Source organism: Oncorhynchus keta, unplaced genomic scaffold, assembly GCF_023373465.1.
Source record: "Oncorhynchus keta strain PuntledgeMale-10-30-2019 unplaced genomic scaffold, Oket_V2 Un_scaffold_8424_pilon_pilon, whole genome shotgun sequence".
Lineage (NCBI taxonomy): Eukaryota > Metazoa > Chordata > Actinopteri > Salmoniformes > Salmonidae > Oncorhynchus > Oncorhynchus keta.
The window spans coordinates 497,286-515,429 of NW_026291005.1; positions in this window are offsets into that span (position 1 = coordinate 497,286).

An 18,144-nucleotide genomic window follows, 5' to 3' on the forward strand; every position below is an offset into this window, starting at 1 on the left:
AGCCGAGCATTCAGAGGTCGAGACAGCAGGTGTGGTAGTGACAGAGAGATTTGAAAACAGCAGGTCCGTGACAAGGTAGCACATCTAGTGAACAGGCCAGGGTTCCCTAGCCGCAGACAGAATAGAATTTAACGTTTGGTACAGATTGTCCTCCCACGCCTGTCCCTCTTTGTAAATTTGTTAACTTCATCCAGGATCAATTAGATTAACATATCAGTTTTGAATTGAGTTGAGCGTTCTGTTAGTTTCTGACTATTCTTTGTGTAAGAAAGGAAATCTATCTATTAAAATGGAAATGTTTGGGATTACGTAAGTAGAGATGGAGTCCTCCATCGGGGTCTTGATAGGCAGTAGGGCTGATTTTGTTCATTTTATAACTTGAGATATAAGCTGAATTGATCTTTGATCTTTAATGTGTTTGGGTGTGCTCGTTTTGTGTAGCCAGTTGTTGTGATAACCATCTTGTGTGTTGACAGAAATACTTTCCACAAAACCTTCTCAATTAGATGTTAACTTCAAAGTAGGCTTACCTGGCAGAAGTAAAATACAAGTCAGAAATTTGGACAAACCTACTCATTCAAGGGTAGTCCTTCTGTAGCTCAGTTGGTAGAGCATGGCGCTTGTAACACCAGGGTATTGGGTTCGATTCCCGGGACCACCCATACGTAGAATGTATGCACACATGACTGTAAGTCGCTTTGGATAAAAGCGTCCGCTAAATGGCATATATTATTATTATATTATTTATTTCTTTATTATGGAATCATGTAGTAACCAAAAAAAAGTGTTAAACAAATCAAAATATATTTTAGATTCTTCAAAGTAGCCAAGATTGTGCAGAGCTGTCATCAATGAAAAGTGTGGCAACTTTGAAGAATCTCAAGTAAACAAATATAAAATATATTTTGATTTGTTTAAACACTTGTTGTTGTTTTTAGTTGTTGTTTTCTTCTTTAAATTCAGATGTTATTTAAGCATTGCCTGTAACGGTTTTCTGTAGGTGAAGTAGAGGCGGACCAAAATGCAGCGTGGTGGTTATTCATGCTCTTTAATAAAGGAACTAGACATGAAATAACTAACAAAACAATAAATGTGCAAAAACCTAAACAGTCCTATCTGGTGCAAACACAGAGACAGGAACAATCACCCACAAACACACAGTGAAACCCAGGCTTCCTAAGTATGATTCTCAATCAGAGACAACATTTACATTTACATTTAAGTCATTTAGCAGACGCTCTTATCCAGAGCGACTTACAACTAACGACACCTGCCTCTGATTGAGAACCACACTAGGCCGAAACATAGAAATACCCCAAAAACATAGAAAAACAAACATAGACTGCCCACCCCAACTCACGCCCTGACCCATACTAAATAAATACAAAACAAAGGAAATAAAGGTCAGAACGTGACATTGACATGGACTCAGAACATTCATTTTCGTTGTTTCTCTATGAACCATTGTAATTTTGAAAGTGGAAAAACAAAATCAACATCCTTTGGTAAATAACTTTTTTTATAGCGCCCTCCTTGACATAGTTTTTATGAACCATTATTTTAACCAGGTATAACTGGGCCAGGTATTGGGCCAGGTATAACTGGGCCAGGTATTGGGCCAGGTATAACTGGGCCAGGTATTGGGCCAGGTATAACTGGGCCAGGGCTTTCACGGACAATACAAATAACAGAGAACTTTGGATCACCGGGTCTGCTGCTTCTAGTGATTCTGAACGGAGCAGAGCAGATATTACCTGTTAAAACTATAGGCTGAGGAATTGGCGTATAGGATTTTAATCATGTTACTGAGGTTGTAGCCATTTCCCATGTGTTCCAAGACAGACCGGAGATATGACCGCAGCCATTAACCAGGAAGCCTGGAGGCTGGAGGAAGTCATGAAGAAGGTGGCCATTTATGTTGGGCGCCAACCTCCTATCTGACGTGAGTGAATGGCTGCGGTCTCAAATGGCACCTTGTTCCCTTTAATAAAGTGCACTACTTTTGACCAGAACCAACAGAGCTCTGATGAAAAGTAGCATATATATATATATATATGGAATAGGGTTAACATTTGAGACCTCGACAATGAATCAGTACGCTAAAGAATGTCTGTCTGTCTCAACTTCAATGTTAATGACAGTTATGTATTCTAGTGTGTTATTTATCAAACTGAAAAGGTGCTTGTTCATTGCAAGCTTTGAAAACAAATGGTAGTACTATTTAATGCCAGGAGATGGCAGTGTCATCTTGTCTGCAGTATTCTATGGTTATCAGCTGATTACCCATGTTATACAGGGCCGTCAGCTGATTACCCATGTTATACAGGGCCGTCAGCTGATTACCCATGTTATACAGGGCCGTCAGCTGATTACCCATGTTATACAGGGACGTCAGCTGATTACCCATGTTATACAGGGCAGTCAACTGATACAGGGCCGTCAGCTGATTACCCATGTTATACAGGGCCGTCAGCTGATTACCCATGTTATACAGGGCCGTCAGCTGATTACCCATGTTATACAGGGCCGTCAGCTGATTACCCATGTTATACAGGGCCGTCAGCTGATTACCCATGTTATACAGGACCGTCAGCTGATTACCCATGTTATACAGGGCCGTCAGCTGATTACCCATGTTATACAGGGCCGTCAGCTGATTACCCATGTTATACAGGGCAGTCAGCTGATTACCCATGTTATACAGGGCCGTCAGCTGATTACCCATGATATACAGGGCCGTCAGCTGATTACCCATGTTATACAGGGCCGTCAGCTGATTACCCATGTTATACAGGGCCGTCAGCTGATTACCCATGATATACAGGGCCGTCAGCTGATTACCCATGTTATACAGGGCCGTCAGCTGATTACCCATGTTATACAGGGCCGTCAGCTGATTACCCATGATATACAGGGCCGTCAGCTGATTACCCATGTTATACAGGACCGTCAGCTGATTACCCATGTTATACAGGGCCGTCAGCTGATTACCCATGTTATACAGGACCGTCAGCTGATTACCCATGTTATACAGGGCCGTCAGCTGATTACCCATGTTATACAGGGCCATCAGCTGATACAGGGCCGTCAGCTGATTACCCATGTTATACAGGGCAGTCAGCTGATTACCCATGTTATACAGGGCCGTCAGCTGATTACCCATGATATACAGGGCCGTCAGCTGATTACCCATGATATACAGGGCCGTCAGCTGATTACCCATGTTATACAGGACCGTCAGCTGATACAGGGCCGTCAGCTGATTACCCATGATATACAGGACCGTCAGCTGATTACCCATGTTATACAGGACCGTCAGCTGATTACCCATGTTATACAGGACCGTCAGCTGATTACCCATGTTATACAGGGCCGTCAGCTGATTACCCATGTTATACAGGGCCGTCAGCTGATTACCCATGTTATACAGGGCCGTCAGCTGATTACCCATGATATACAGGGCCGTCAGCTGATTACCCATGATATACAGGGCCGTCAGCTGATTACCCATGTTATACAGGGCCGTCAGCTGATTACCCATGTTATACAGGGCCGTCAGCTGATTACCCATGTTATACAGGGCCGTCAGCTGATTACCCATGATATACAGGGCCGTCAGCTGATTACCCATGTTATACAGGGCCGTCAGCTGATTACCAATGTTATACAGGACCGTCAGCTGATTACCCATGATATACAGGGCCGTCAGCTGATTACCCATGTTATACAGGGCCGTCAGCTGATTACCCAATGTTATACAGGGCCGTCAGCTGATTACCCATGTTATACAGGGCCGTCAGCTGATTACCCATGTTATACAGGGCCGTCAGCTGATTACCCATGTTATACAGGGCAGTCAGCTGATTACCCATGTTATACAGGGCAGTCAGCTGATTACCCATGTTATACAGGACCGTCAGCTGATTACCCATGTTATACAGGGCCGTCAGCTGATTACCCATGTTATACAGGGCCGTTATACAGGCTCAGCTGATTACCCATGTTATACAGGGCAGTCAGCTGATTACCCATGTTATACAGGACCGTCAGCTGATTACCCATGTTATACAGGACCGTCAGCTGATTACCCATGTTATACAGGACCGTCAGCTGATTACCCATGATATACAGGGCCGTCAGCTGATTACCCATGTATATACAGGGCCGTCAGCTGATACCCAGGACCGTCAGCTGATTACCCATGTTATACAGGGCCGTCAGCTGATTACCCATGTTATACAGGGCCGTCAGCTGATTACCCATGTTATACAGGACCGTCAGCTGATTACCCATGTTATACAGGGCCGTCAGCTGATTACCCATGTTATACAGGGCCGTCAGCTGATTACCCATGTCATACAGGGCCGTCAGCTGATTACCCATGTTATACAGGACCATCAGCTGATTACCCATGTTATACAGGGCCGTCAGCTGATTACCCATGATATACAGGGCCGTCAGCTGATACAGGGCCGTCAGCTGATTACCCATGTTATACAGGGCCGTCAGCTGATTACCCATGATATACAGGGCCGTCAGCTGATTACCCATGTTATACAGGGACCGTCAGCTGATTACCCATGTTATACAGGGCCGTCAGCTGATTACCCATTTCATACAGGGCCGTCAGCTGATTACCCATGTTATACAGGACCATCAGCTGATTACCCATGATATACAGGACCGTCAGCTGATTACCCATGATATACAGGACCATCAGCTGATACAGGGACCAGCTGATACAGGGCCGTCAGCTGATTACCCATGTCATACAGGACCGTCAGCTGATTACCCATGTTATACAGGGCCGTCAGCTGATTACCCATGTTATACAGGGCCGTCAGCTGATTACCCATGTTATACAGGACCGTCAGCTGATGATTACCCATGATATACAGGGCCGTCAGCTGATTACCCATGTCATACAGGACCGTCAGCTGATACAGGGCCGTCAGCTGATACAGGACCGTCAGCTGATTACCCATGTTATACAGGGCCGTCAGCTGATTACCCATGTTATACAGGACCGTCAGCTGATACAGGGCCGTCAGCTGATTACCCATGTTATACAGGGCCAGTCAGCTGATACAGGACCGTCAGCTGATACAGGACCCTGATGTCAGCTGATACAGGACCGTCAGCTGATACAGGACCATGTCAGCTGATACAGGGCCGTCAGCTGATACAGGGACCGTCAGCTGATACAGGACCGTCAGCTGATACAGGGCCGTCAGCTGATACCCATGCTGATACAGGACCAGGGATACAGGACCGTCAGCTGATTACCCATGCTGATACAGGGTCAGCTGATTACCCAGGTCTGATTACAGGACCATCAGCTGATACAGGACCGTCAGCTGATTACCCATGATATACAGGGCCGTCAGCTGATACAGGACCGTCAGCTGATACAGGACCGTCAGCTGATACAGGGCCGTCAGCTGATACAGGACCGTCAGCTGATACAGGGCCGTCAGCTGATTACCCATGCTGATACAGGACCGTCAGCTGATACAGGACCGTCAGCTGATACAGGACCGTCAGCTGATTACCCATGTTATACAGGACCGTCAGCTGATTACCCATGTTATACAGGACCGTCAGCTGATTACCCATGTCATACAGGACCGTCAGCTGATTACCCATGTTATACAGGACCGTCAGCTGATTACCCATGTCATACAGGACCGTCAGCTGATTACCCATGTTATACAGGACCGTCAGCTGATTACCCATGTCATACAGGACCGTCAGCTGATTACCCATGTCATACAGGACCGTCAGCTGATACAGGACCGTCAGCTGATACCCATCAGCTGATACAGGACCGTCAGCTGATTACCCATGTCATACAGGACCGTCAGCTGATACAGGACCGTCAGCTGATACAGGACCGCCAGCTGATACAGGACCGCCAGCTGATACAGGGCCGTCAGCTGATACAGGACCGTCAGCTGATACAGGGCCGTCAGCTGATTACCCCAGCTGATACAGGGCCGTCAGCTGATACAGGACCGTCAGCTGATACAGGGCCGTCAGCTGATACAGGACCGTCAGCTGATTACCCATGTTATACAGGGCCGTCAGCTGATACAGGACCGTCAGCTGATACAGGGCCGTCAGCTGATACAGGGACCGTCAGCTGATACAGGACCGTCAGCTGATACCCGTCAGCTGATACAGGACCGTCAGCTGATTACAGGGCCGTCAGCTGATTACCCATGTCATAGGACCCCAGCTGATACAGGACCGTCAGCTGATTACCCATGATATACAGGACCGTCAGCTGATTACCCATGTTATACAGGACCGTCAGCTGATACAGGACCGTCAGCTGATTACCCATGTCATACAGGACCGTCAGCTGATTACCCATGATATACAGGACCGTCAGCTGATACAGGACCGTCAGCTGATACAGGACCGTCAGCTGATACAGGGCCGTCAGCTGATACAGGATTACCCAGCTGATACAGGACCGTCAGCTGATACCCATCAGCTGATACAGGACCGTCAGCTGATACAGGACCGTCAGCTGATTACCCATGATATACAGGGCCGTCAGCTGATACAGGACCGTCAGCTGACAGGACCCATGATACAGGACCGTCAGCTGATTACCCATCAGCTGATACAGGACCGTCAGCTGATACAGGACCGTCAGCTGATACAGGACCGTCAGCAGCTGATTACCCATGTATACAGGGCCGTCAGCTGATACAGGACCAGCTGATACAGGACCGTCAGCTGATACAGCTGATACAGGACCGTCAGCTGATACAGGGCCGTCAGCTGATACAGGACCGTCAGCTGATACAGGACCGTCAGCTGATACAGGACCGTCAGCTGATACAGGACCGTCAGCTGATTACCCATGTCATACAGGGACCGTCAGCTGATTACCCATGTTATACAGGACCGTCAGCTGATTACCCATGTCATACAGGACCGTCAGCTGATTACCCATGTTATACAGGACCGTCAGCTGATTACCCATGTCATACAGGACCGTCAGCTGATTACCCATGTTCATACAGGACCGTCAGCTGATTACCCATGTTATACAGGGCCGTCAGCTGATTACCCATGTCATACAGGGCCAGCTGATACAGGACCGCCAGCTGATACAGGACCGTCAGCTGATACAGGACCGTCAGCTGATTACCCATGTCATACAGGACCGTCAGCTGATACAGGACCGTCAGCTGATACAGGACCGTCAGCTGATACAGGACCGTCAGCTGATACAGGGCCGTCAGCTGATACAGGACCGTCAGCTGATACAGGGCCGTCAGCTGATTACAGGACCGTCATACAGGGCCGTCAGCTGATACAGGACCGTCAGCTGATTACCCATGTCATACAGGACCGTCAGCTGATTACCCATGTCATACAGGGCCGTCAGCTGATTACCCATCAGCTGATACAGGGCCGTCAGCTGATTACCGTCAGCTTATACAGGACCGTCAGCTGATACAGGACCCATGTTATACAGGGCCGTCAGCTGATTACCCATGTCATACAGGATCAGCTGATACAGGGCCGTCAGCTGATTACCCATGATATACAGGACCGTCAGCTGATTACCCATGTTATACAGGGCCGTCAGCTGATACAGGACCGTCAGCTGATTACCCATGTCATACAGGACCGTCAGCTGATACAGGACCGTCAGCTGATTACCCATGTCATACAGGACCGTCAGCTGATACAGGACCGTCAGCTGATTACCCATGTTATACAGGGCCGTCAGCTGATTACCCATGTTATACAGGGCAGTCAGCTGATTACCCATGTTATACAGGGCCGTCAGCTGATTACCCATGTTATACAGGGCCGTCAGCTGATTACCCATGTTATACAGGGCCGTCAGCTGATTACCCATGTTATACAGGGCAGTCAGCTGATTACCCATGTTATACAGGGCCGTCAGCTGATTACCCATGTTATACAGGGCCGTCAGCTGATTACCCATGTTATACAGGGCAGTCAGCTGATTACCCATGTTATACAGGACCGTCAGCTGATTACCCATGTTATACAGGACCGTCAGCTGATTACCCATGTTATACAGGGTCCTGATACACGTCAGCTGATTACCCATGTTATACAGGACCGTCAGCTGATTACCCATGTCATACAGGACCGTCAGCTGATACAGGGCTCAGCTGATTACCCATGTTATACAGGACCGTCAGCTGATTACCCTGTTATACAGGACCGTCAGCTGATTACCCATGTTATACAGGACCGTCAGCTGATTACCCATGTTATACAGGGCCGTCAGCTGATTACCCATGTCATACAGGGCCGTCAGCTGATTACCAATGTTATACAGGACCGTCAGCTGATACAGGGCCGTCAGCTGATTACCCATGTTATACAGGACCGTCAGCTGATTACCCATGTTATACAGGGCAGTCAGCTGATTACCCATGTTATACAGGACCGTCAGCTGATTACCCATGTTATACAGGACCGTCAGCTGATTACCCATGTTATACAGGACCGTCAGCTGATTACCCATGATATACAGGGCCGTCAGCTGATTACCCATGTTATACAGGGCCGTCCCAGCTGATACAGGGCCGTCAGCTGATTACCCATGTTATACAGGGCCGTCAGCTGATTACCCATGTCATACAGGACCGTCAGCTGATTACCCATGTTATACAGGGCCGTCAGCTGATTACCCATGTTATACAGGACCGTCAGCTGATTACCCATGTTATACAGGGCCGTCAGCTGATTACCCATGTTATACAGGGCCGTCAGCTGATTACCCATGTCATACAGGGCCGTCAGCTGATTACCCATGTTATACAGGACCATCAGCTGATTACCCATGTTATACAGGGCCGTCAGCTGATTACCCATGATATACAGGGCCGTCAGCTGATACAGGGCCGTCAGCTGATTACCCATGTTATACAGGGCCGTCAGCTGATTACCCATGTCATACAGGGCCGTCAGCTGATTACCCATGTTATACAGGACCGTCAGCTGATTACCCATGTTATACAGGGCCGTCAGCTGATTACCCATGTCATACAGGGCCGTCAGCTGATTACCCATGTTATACAGGACCATCAGCTGATTACCCATGTTATACAGGGCCGTCAGCTGATTACCCATGATATACAGGACCATCAGCTGATACAGGACCGTCAACTGATTACCCATGTTATATAGGGCAGTCAGCTGATTACCCATGTTATACAGGGCCGTCAGCTGATTACCCATGATATACAGGGCCATCAGCTGATTACCCATGTTATACAGGACCGTCAGCTGATTACCCATGATATACAGGGCCGTCAGCTGATTACCCATGTCATACAGGGCCGTCAGCTGATACAGGGCCGTCAGCTGATTACCCATGATATACAGGGCCGTCAGCTGATTACCCATGTTATACAGGGCCGTCAGCTGATACAGGGCCATCAGCTGATTACCCATGTTATACAGGACCGTCAGCTGATTACCCATGATATACAGGGCCGTCAGCTGATTACCCATGTTATACAGGGCCGTCAGCTGATACAGGACCGTCAGCTGATTACCCATGTTATACAGGACCGTCAGCTGATACAGGACCGTCAGCTGATACAGGGCCGTCAGCTGATACAGGACCGTCAGCTGATTACCCATGTCATACAGGACCGTCAGCTGATTACCCATGTCATACAGGACCGTCAGCTGATACAGGACCGTCAGCTGATACAGGGCCGATTTTCAGCTGATTCAGCTGATTACCCATGTCATACAGGACCGTCAGCTGATTACCCATGTCATACAGGACCGTCAGCTGATACAGGACCGTCAGCTGATACAGGGCCGTCAGCTGATACAGGGCCGTCAGCTGATACAGGGCCGCCAGCTGATACAGGACCGTCAGCTGATACAGGACCGTCAGCTGATTACCCATGTCATACAGGACCGTCAGCTGATACAGGGCCGTCAGCTGATACAGGACCGTCAGCTGATTACCCATGTTATACAGGACCGTCAGCTGATTACCCATGTTATACAGGACCGTCAGCTGATACAGGGCCGTCAGCTGATTACCCATGATATACAGGGCCGTCAGCTGATACAGGACCGTCAGCTGATACAGGACCGTCAGCTGATACAGGGCCGTCAGCTGATACAGGACCGTCAGCTGATACAGGACCGTCAGCTGATACAGGGCCGCCAGCTGATACAGGACCGTCAGCTGATACAGGACCGTCAGCTGATTACCCATGATATACAGGGCCGCCAGCTGATACAGGACCGCCAGCTGATACAGGACCGTCAGCTGATACAGGACCGTCAGCTGATACAGGGCCGTCAGCTGATACAGGACCGTCAGCTGATACAGGACCGTCAGCTGATACAGGACCGTCAGCTGATACAGGACCGTCAGCTGATTACCCATGATATACAGGGCTGTCAGCTGATACAGGACCTCAGCTGATACAGGACCGCCAGCTGATACAGGACCGTCAGCTGATACAGGGCCGCCAGCTGATACAGGACCGCCAGCTGATACAGGACCGCCAGCTGATACAGGACCGTCAGCTGATACAGGACCGTCAGCTGATACAGGACCGCCAGCTGATACAGGACCGTCAGCTGATTACCCATGTCATACAGGACCGTCAGCTGATTACCCTGTTATACAGGACCGTCAGCTGATTACCCATGTCATACAGGACCGTCAGCTGATTACCCATGTTATACAGGACCGTCAGCTGATTACCCATGTCATACAGGACCGTCAGCTGATTACCCATGTCATACAGGACCGTCAGCTGATTACCCATGTCATACAGGACCGTCAGCTGATTACCCATGTCATACAGGACCGTCAGCTGATTACCCAGGACCGTCAGCAGCTGATACAGGACCGTCAGCTGCCAGCTGATACAGGACCGTCAGCTGATTACCCATGTCATACAGGACCGTCAGCTGATACAGGACCCAGCTGATACAGGACCGTCAGCTGATACAGGACCGTCAGCTGATACAGGGCCGTCAGCTGATACAGGACCGTCAGCTGATACCCAGGGCCGTCAGCTGATACAGGACCGTCAGCTGATCTTCAGCTGATACAGGACCGTCAGCTGATACAGGACCGCCAGCTGATACAGGACCGTCAGCTGATACAGGGCCGTCAGCTGATACAGGACCATGCTGATACAGGGCCGTCAGCTGATACAGGACCGTCAGCTGATACAGGACCGCCAGCTGATACAGGGCCGCCAGCTGATACAGGACCGTCAGCTGATACAGGACCGTCAGCTGATACAGGACCCGTCAGCTGATACAGGGCCGCCAGCTGATTACCCAGCTGATACAGGACCGCCAGCTGATACAGGGCCGTCAGCTGATTACCCATGATATACAGGACCGTCAGCTGATTACAGTTATACAGGACCGTCAGCTGATTACCCTGATACAGGACCGTCAGCTGATTACCCATGTCATACAGGACCGTCAGCTGATACAGGACCGCCAGCTGATTACCCATGTCATACAGGACCGTCAGCTGATACAGGACCGTCAGCTGATTACCCATGTTATACAGGGCCGTCAGCTGATTACCCGCCAGCTGATACAGGGCAGTCAGCTGATTACCCATGTTATACAGGGCCGTCAGCTGATTACCCATGTTATACAGGGCCGTCAGCTGATTACCCATGTTATACAGGGCCGTCAGCTGATTACCCATGTTATACAGGGCCGTCAGCTGATTACCCATGTTATACAGGACCGTCAGCTGATTACCCATGTTATACAGGGCCGTCAGCTGATTACCCATGTTATACAGGACCGTCAGCTGATTACCCATGTTATACAGGACCGTCAGCTGATTACCCATGTTATACAGGACCGTCAGCTGATTACTGATTACCCATGTTATACAGGACCGTCAGCTGATTACCCATGTCATACAGGACCGTCAGCTGATACAGGGCCGTCAGCTGATTACCCATGTTATACAGGACCGTCAGCTGATACAGGACCGTCAGCTGATTACCCATGTTATACAGGACCGTCAGCTGATTACCCATGTTATACAGGGCCGTCAGCTGATTACCCATGTCATACAGGGCCGTCAGCTGATTACCAATGTTATACAGGACCGTCAGCTGATTACCCATGTTATACAGGGCCGTCAGCTGATTACCCATGTTATACAGGGCCGTCAGCTGATTACCCATGTTATACAGGGCCGTCAGCTGATTACCCATGATATACAGGACCGTCAGCTGATACAGGGCCGTCAGCTGATTACCCATGTCATACAGGACCGTCAGCTGATTACCCATGTTATACAGGACCGTCAGCTGATTACCCATGTCATACAGGACCGTCAGCTGATACAGGGCCGTCAGCTGATTACCCATGTTATACAGGACCGTCAGCTGATTACCCATGTCATACAGGACCGTCAGCTGATACAGGACCGTCAGCTGATACAGGACCGTCAGCTGATACAGGACCGTCAGCTGATACAGGGCCTCAGCTGATTACCCATGTCATACAGGACCGTCAGCTGATACAGGGCAGGTCAGCTGATTACCCATGTCATACAGGACCGTCAGCTGATTACCCATGTCATACAGGACCGTCAGCTGATACAGGACCGTCAGCTGATACAGGACCGTCAGCTGATACAGGACCGTCAGCTGATACAGGGCCGCCAGCTGATTACCCATGTCATACAGGACCGTCAGCTGATACAGGGCCGATCAGCTGATACAGGACCGTCAGCTGATACAGGACCGCCAGCTGATACAGGACCGTCAGCTGATACAGGACCGTCAGCTGATTACCCATGTCATACAGGACCGTCAGCTGATACAGGACCGTCAGCTGATACAGGACCGTCAGCTGATACAGGACCGTCAGCTGATACAGGGCCGTCAGCTGATACAGGACCGTCAGCTGATACAGGGCCGTCAGCTGATTACCCATGTCATACAGGACCGTCAGCTGATACAGGGCCGTCAGCTGATTACCCATGTCATACAGGACCGTCAGCTGATACAGGGCCGTCAGCTGATACAGGACCGTCAGCTGATACAGGACCGTCAGCTGATACAGGACCGTCAGCTGATTACCCATGTCATACAGGACCGTCAGCTGATACCCAGCTGATACAGGACCGTCAGCTGATACAGGGCCCAGCTGATTACCCATGATATACAGGGACCGTCAGCTGATTACCCATGTTATACAGGGCCGTCAGCTGATTACCCATGTTATACAGGGCCGTCAGCTGATTACCCATGTTATACAGGGCCGTCAGCTGATTACCCATGATATACAGGGCCGTCAGCTGATACAGGGCCGTCAGCTGATTACCCATGTTATACAGGGCCGTCAGCTGATTACCCATGTTATACAGGGCCGTCAGCTGATTACCCATGTTATACAGGGCCGTCAGCTGATTACCCATGTTATACAGGGCCGTCAGCTGATTACCCATGTTATACAGGGCCGTCAGCTGATTACCCATGTTATACAGGGCCGTCAGCTGATTACCCATGATATACAGGGCCGTCAGCTGATTACCCATGTTATACAGGGCCGTCAGCTGATTACCCATGTTATACAGGGCCGTCAGCTGATTACCCATGATATACAGGGCCGTCAGCTGATTACCCATGTTATACAGGGCCGTCAGCTGATTACCCATGTTATACAGGACCGTCAGCTGATTACCCATGTTATACAGGGCCGTCAGCTGATACAGGGCCGTCAGCTGATTACCCATGTTATACAGGGCCGTCAGCTGATTACCCATGTTATACAGGGCCGTCAGCTGATTACCCATGATATACAGGGCCGTCAGCTGATTACCCATGATATACAGGGCCGTCAGCTGATTACCCATGTTATACAGGGCAGTCAGCTGATTACCCATGATATACAGGGCCGTCAGCTGATTACCCATGATATACAGGGCCGTCAGCTGATTACCCATGTTATACAGGACCGTCAGCTGATACAGGGCCGTCAGCTGATTACCCATGATATACAGGACCGTCAGCTGATTACCCATGTTATACAGGACCGTCAGCTGATTACCCATGTTATACAGGACCGTCAGCTGATTACCCATGTTATACAGGGCCGTCAGCTGATTACCCATGTTATACAGGACCGTCAGCTGATTACCCATGATATACAGGGCCGTCAGCTGATTACCCATGTTATACAGGGCCGTCAGCTGATTACCCATGTTATACAGGGCCGTCAGCTGATTACCCATGATATACAGGGCCGTCAGCTGATTACCCATGATATACAGGGCCGTCAGCTGATTACCCATGTTATACAGGGCCGTCAGCTGATTACCCATGTTATACAGGGCCGTCAGCTGATTACCCATGATATACAGGACCGTCAGCTGATTACCCATGTTATACAGGGCAGTCAGCTGATTACCCATGTTATACAGGACCGTCAGCTGATTACCCATGTTATACAGGGCCGTCAGCTGATTACCCATGTTATACAGGACCGTCAGCTGATTACCCATGTTATACAGGACCGTCAGCTGATTACCCATGTTATACAGGGCAGTCAGCTGATTACCCATGTTATACAGGACCGTCAGCTGATTACCCATGTTATACAGGGCCGTCAGCTGATTACCAATGTTATACAGGGCAGTCAGCTGATTACCCATGTTATACAGGGCAGTCAGCTGATTACCCATGTTATACAGGACCGTCAGCTGATACAGGGCCGTCAGCTGATTACCCATGTTATACAGGACCGTCAGCTGATTACCCATGTTATACAGGGCAGTCAGCTGATTACCCATGTTATACAGGACCGTCAGCTGATTACCCATGTTATACAGGACCGTCAGCTGATTACCCATGTTATACAGGGCCGTCAGCTGATTACCCATGTTATACAGGGCCGTCAGCTGATTACCCATGTTATACAGGGCCGTCAGCTGATTACCCATGTTATACAGGACCATCAGCTGATACAGGAGTCAACTGATTACCCATGATATACAGGGCCGTCAGCTGATTACCCATGTTATACAGGACCATCAGCTGATACAGGACCGTCAACTGATTACCCATGTTATATAGGGCCGTCAGCTGATTACCCATGTTATACAGGGCCGTCAGCTGATTACCCATGATATACAGGGCCATCAGCTGATTACCCATGTTATACAGGACCGTCAGCTGATTACCCATGATATACAGGGCCGTCAGCTGATTACCCATGTTATACAGGGCCGTCAGCTGATACAGGGCCGTCAGCTGATTACCCATGATATACAGGACCGTCAGCTGATTACCCATGTTATACAGGGCCGTCAGCTGATACAGGGCCGTCAGCTGATTACCCATGATATACAGGGCCGTCAGCTGATTACCCATGATATACAGGACCGTCAGCTGATTACCCATGTTATACAGGACCGTCAGCTGATTACCCATGTTATACAGGACCGTCAGCTGATTACCCATGTTATACAGGGCCGTCAGCTGATACAGGACCGTCAGCTGATTACCCATGTTATACAGGACCGTCAGCTGATTACCCATGTTATACAGGACCGTCAGCTGATACAGGGCCGTCAGCTGATTACCCATGATATACAGGGCCGTCAGCTGATACAGGACCGTCAGCTGATACAGGACCATCAGCTGATACAGGACCGTCAGCTGATACAGGACCGTCAGCTGATTACCCATGTTATACAGGACCGTCAGCTGATACAGGGCCGTCAGCTGATTACCCATGTCATACAGGACCGTCAGCTGATTACCCATGTCATACAGGACCGTCAGCTGATTACCCATATACAGGACCGTCAGCTGATACAGGGCCGTCAGCTGATACAGGACCGTCAGCTGATACAGGGCCGTCAGCTGATACAGGGCCGTCAGCTGATACAGGGCCGTCAGCTGATACAGCTGATACATGGGACCGTCAGCTGATTACCCATGTGATACAGGGCCGTCAGCTGATACAGGGCCGTCAGCTGATACAGGGCCGTCAGCTGATACAGGACCGTCAGCTGATACAGGGCCGTCAGCTGATACAGGACCGTCAGCTGATACAGGGCCGTCAGCTGATACAGGGCCGTCAGCTGATACAGGGCCGTCAGCTGATACAGGACCGTCAGCTGATACAGGGCCGTCAGCTGATACAGGGCCGTCAGCTGATACAGGGCCGTCAGCTGATACAGGGCCGTCAGCTGATTACCCATGTTATACAGGACCGCCAGCTGATTACCCATGATACAGGGCCGTCAGCTGATACAGGACCGTCAGCTGATACAGGGCCGTCAGCTGATACAGGGCCGTCAGCTGATACAGGACCGCTCAGCTGATACAGGACCGTCAGCTGATACAGGACCGTCAGCTGATACAGGACCGTCAGCTGATACAGGGCCGTCAGCTGATACAGGGCCGTCAGCTGATACAGGGCCGTCAGCTGATTACCCATGTCATACAGGGCCGTCAGCTCATACAGGGCCGTCAGCTGATTACCCATGTTATACAGGGCCGTCAGCTGATTACCCATGTTATACAGGACCGTCAGCTGATACAGGACCGTCAGCTGATTACAGGACCCAGCTGATACAGGACCGTCAGCTGATTACCCATGTCATACAGGACCGTCAGCTGATACAGGGCCGTCAGCTGATACAGGGCCGTCAGCTGATACAGGACCGTCAGCTGATACAGGACCGTCAGCTGATTACCCATGTCATACAGGACCGTCAGCTGATACAGGGCCGTCAGCTGATTACCCATGTCATACAGGACCGTCAGCTGATTACCCATGTTATACAGGGCCGTCAGCTGATTACCCATGTCATACAGGACCGTCAGCTGATTACCCATGTTATACAGGGACCGTCAGCTGATTACCCATGTTATACAGGGCCGTCAGCTGATTACCCATGTTATACAGGGCCGTCAGCTGATACAGGGCCGTCAGCTGATTACCCATGTTATACAGGGCAGTCAGCTGATTACCCATGTTATACAGGGCCGTCAGCTGATTACCCATGATATACAGGGCCGTCAGCTGATTACCCATGATATACAGGGCCGTCAGCTGATTACCCATGTTATACAGGACCGTCAGCTGATACAGGGCCGTCAGCTGATTACCCATGATATACAGGACCGTCAGCTGATTACCCATGTTATACAGGACCGTCAGCTGATTACCCATGTTATACAGGACCGTCAGCTGATTACCCATGTTATACAGGGCCGTCAGCTGATTACCCATGTTATACAGGGCCGTCAGCTGATTACCCATGATATACAGGACCGTCAGCTGATTACCCATGTTATACAGGGCCGTCAGCTGATTACCCATGTTATACAGGGCCGTCAGCTGATTACCCATGTTATACAGGGCCGTCAGCTGATAGCAGCTGATTACCCATGATATACAGGACCGTCAGCTGATACAGGGCCGTCAGCTGATTACCCATGATATACAGGACCGTCAGCTGATTACCCATGTTATACAGGACCGTCAGCTGATTACCCATGTTATACAGGACCGTCAGCTGATTACCCATGTTATACAGGACCGTCAGCTGATTACCCATGTTATACAGGGCCGTCAGCTGATTACCCATGTTATACAGGGCCGTCAGCTGATTACCCATGATATACAGGGCCGTCAGCTGATTACCCATGATATACAGGGCCGTCAGCTGATTACCCATGTTATACAGGGCCGTCAGCTGATTACCCATGTTATACAGGGCCGTCAGCTGATTACCCATGATATACAGGACCGTCAGCTGATTACCCATGTTATACAGGGCCGTCAGCTGATTACCCATGATATACAGGGCCGTCAGCTGATTACCCATGTTATACAGGGCCGTCAGCTGATTACCCATGATATACAGGGCCGTCAGCTGATTACCCATGATATACAGGGCCGTCAGCTGATTACCCATGTTATACAGGGCCGTCAGCTGATTACCCATGTTATACAGGGCCGTCAGCTGATTACCCATGTTATACAGGGCCGTCAGCTGATTACCCATGTTATACAGGGCCGTCAGCTGATTACCAATGTTATACAGGGCAGTCAGCTGATTACCCATGTTATACAGGGCAGTCAGCTGATTACCCA